The sequence below is a fragment of the Lutra lutra genome, chromosome 5 (genome assembly GCF_902655055.1).
Source record: "Lutra lutra chromosome 5, mLutLut1.2, whole genome shotgun sequence".
Lineage (NCBI taxonomy): Eukaryota > Metazoa > Chordata > Mammalia > Carnivora > Mustelidae > Lutra > Lutra lutra.
The window spans coordinates 52,379,808-52,383,821 of NC_062282.1; positions in this window are offsets into that span (position 1 = coordinate 52,379,808).

A 4,014-nucleotide genomic window follows, 5' to 3' on the forward strand; every position below is an offset into this window, starting at 1 on the left:
TTTTCTCAGACAATTGTTGGAAATGATGCCCTGACTAAATCTGTCTGGGCCAGAGAGGAAACCTGACCAAGGCAAGTCCATCACATTCTCTCTTGAGAGAGTTTGGAAATACTATTCAAAGATATTGGTTAGATTACTTTAGTATTTGAACTTGGAGGACATTTAAACTTGGCAGCTGTGAGTGGTCCTTTTAAATTATGTTTACAGAGCAGCAGAAAATGTGAGGAAAAGAGAAGAATGAGACAGGAATATAAAATGAGAGACAGAGAGGTGGATTTATAAGTGTGCAGAAAAAGAGAAAATGAGCTTGACTGCTTCCTGATAGCTTTTCCTGTTCTAATTCATTGTAAAGCATTTCTTGAGAAATGAGACATAACCCTGAAATCTCAACAAGAACAAATCCTAAACTATTTATATGTGAGTTAATTTAAGTGGGTTCCTATTACTTGCAACCCGAGTAACTCTGGATAAGACAGTTGAGACCAAGTTTATAAACCGATGAGAATGAAGAAAGAGTGAGAGATATGAGAATTTGTTGAAGAAACCTTTTCCAAAGTTCCCAGATTGTAATACTTCATTTATTTTGTTTGTTTTTGAAGTGCAAGGCTTACAAATTCCACTTTTAGAAGATAGAAAGTTGAATGAGATAATTCTTTGAGTTTCCCTTTACTAATATGATTCTAATCAAGACATTAATTTGGGAGGAAAACATTATTAAACTGACAATACTTTTTTTTTTCAAAATTAATATTTGAATAAAGCAAACCTCTTCCTTGGTAACCATTTCAAGTCAGAAGGTGAGAAACTACCTCAAAATGGAGCCAAAGCTCTTAATCACAGCAACAATGGCCTCAGAAAGGTATTCATTTCACCCAGACCACTTTTGCTGGAATATGGCCCTATAAAAATCAAAACAGTCTGGTATTGGCATAAAAACAGATACATAGATCAATGGAACAGAATAGAAAGCCCAGAAATAAAGCCTCTCATGTATAGTAAATTAACTTTTGACAAAGAGGATAAGAGTGTACATTAGGGAAAGTATAGTCTTTTTAATAAATGGTGCTGGGAAACTAGTCATATGCAAAAGAATGAAACTGAACTCCTATCTTAGAAAATACATGAAAGACAACTGAAAATGGATTAAAGTCTTGAATGTAAGAATTAAAACCAAAAAATTTCTGGAAGAAAACATAGGGGTAAACTCTTTGACATTGGTCTTGGCAATGATTTTTTTTTTTAATGACATAAAAGCAAAGATCTTGCTGAGGAAACCAGCATAATGATGACGTGGAGCCAATGTAAACAGACTTTTATTCTTGAACTATTTCTTTCTGCTAGTGATTTTAGGATCATTTTGCAGCAGCTTGGAAGGCTGCTCTATGTTAGGGCAAACTAATACTTTGATAATCTGATATTACAAGGGGTTTTTTAAATATCTTTTTTTTTCTTTTTTTTTTTACCGTGATGCCAGTAATTTGTGAGGAATCCTGTAGTTTGCATTTGGATGACTTCAGTATACTTGCACCTTTTGATTTGACCTAAGGAAGCACTAATAGGTTTTTGAATGTTGCCTGTGTGTTTGAGAGACCTGAAGTCATTAAGATGTAGTATCAAAAATTGGAAGCCAAGTAACTTGTGCAGAAGGAATACAAGAAAACTGGGTGGTTTGGTAAGCAAAATTAGGGTGGGTACCTCCTACCACGAAGGCAAAAACAAAGGCAAAAACAAACAAGCAGGACTACATCAAACTAAAAAGTTTTGGTGCAACAAAGGAAACCATAAATAACATTAAAATACAACCTGTGAAATGGGAGAAATATTTACAAACAACATATTTAGTAAGGGGCCCAAATCCAAAATATATTTAAAAAACTGATATAATTCAATTACAAAAAATCAAATAACAATTTAAAAATGTGCAAGAAATCTAAATAGATATTTTTCCAAAGAAGGTTTACAAATGGTAATGGCACATGAAAAGGTGCTCAGCATCATTACTTATCAGGGAAATAGAAGTCAAAACCAGATACCACCTCACACCTGTTAAAATGGCTATTATCAAAAAGACAAGAGATAACAAATGCTGGTGAGAATGTAGAGAAAAGGGAATACTTGTACTCTTGTAAACTGGCAAAGCCACTATGGTAAACAGTATGATGCTTCTTCAAGAAATTAAAAATAGAACTACCAAAAGATCCAGCAATTTCACTTCTGGGTGTACAGCCAAAGGAAATGAGATATCAAGGCAATATCTGTATTTCCATGTTCATAGCAACATTATTCACAAAACCAAAGTATGGAAACAACCTAAATTTTCATCGACAAATGACTTGATAAAAAAATGTGCTTTAAAAAAGAAAGGAATTCTGTCATTTATGACAACATGGATGAACCTGGAGGATATAATGATAAATAATGCCAGACAGAGGAAGACAAATAGTGAGTATTGCATGATATCACTTAAACATAGAATCTTAAAAAAAAAAAAAAAAGAAAAGAAAGAAAGAAAGAGTCAAACTCCTAGAAACAGAGAATAGAAAAGTGGTTGACAGGGCAGGAAGTTGGAGGAAAGATGAAGGCTGATAAAAGTATAAAAACTTTCAATTATAAACTGAGTAAATATAATAATATAAACTGAGGATATCATGTATAACAGGATGTCTATAGATAACACTATATTATATTATTTAAATTTGTTAAGAAACCCGACCTTATGCATTCTCACAAAAGAAGGTACAAAATAAGTAAAATAAAAGGTGCTTTTCGGGAAAAAAAAATGATGTTGCCAAATGTCTCCTGGGGAGTGGGGGAAGAGGGTGGGAATTGCCCCAAATCAAAAACTACTGCTTTCAGTTTGCAAAGAATGCTTTAAATGTTTGAGGCCTCTCTCTCTCTCTCTTTCTCTTTAAAATAACTTGCACAGTTCTTGCATAGTCTATGAGGAGGTAGGGTGAATATGACTGTCACCATTTTATAGAAGAGGCTCTGTGAAACTAAAAGGAGATGAGATCCAGTGACATATACAGTTTTTCTTCTATTTAGCGCCTCCTACCAAGAAGTAAAACACATAAGGTTTTCTGTATAATATTAACTAACTTTAATAATCTTTAAGATGTGTCTTTTTTTTCACTCCTGGATCATCCAGCTCTCAAGATCTCCCATACCTGAAGTCTTCTTTACTCATGCAGGGTAGGCATTTTACTATCCATGTTATAGATGAGAAAAATGAGGCTAGTCAGAGGAAATGACTTGGCTCAAACAGGAAGTTACTTATAGTGTTTACTCATTGAATGATTCTCTGAATTTTAAGAAAGCCATGACAATTTTTTTTTTTTTTTTAGTTTATCCCTATTAGTATCTAATAGTGTCTGGCATATAATAGGTACTCTCTAAATATAGAAGGAAGGAAATGAGAGCGGGAAGGAGGAAATTGGGATTGAAACCAAGGTGAATCTGATTTCAAAAGTTACTCTCTCAGGCTTCATTCTGTCTTGCAATGTAAATCTCCCTGAAGATTATTGGCTAGATCCCTGTGACCTAGGAGGCCATTTCTGATTGAATGAGGTTCAAGAATGGAGGGGATGAAGGCAGGAGGAAAGAAGCTACCTGGAAGCCCTCCACTTGGCCTAGTAGCCAAAGGGGTTGCACAGCCTGTTCAATGGAGGAGGTCCAATTACAGAGTGAATCATTATTTGCGTTTAGAATAAGATATATTCCATTCAAATTGCAAATGAGATTTATAGCAAATTACTGACTCCATTCCACTGCATGAGTAGCTTGAGACTTTTTTTCTTGAGGACTCCATTTTAAATGCAGTGAGATACATGGAAAGGTTATGCCTTCTAGACCCTCTTTATCTCAAACTGTTGCTTGCAAACATATTTCTCCATCTTCTTTTCTGATAGATTCTCACTGCTGCTGAGGCCAGCTGCTCACACAATATGCTTGTAGCAGCTTTTCTGGCAGGCTCTTTCTCGGAAAGCTGGTCTTGTTTATGGGCTTTCCAGATGA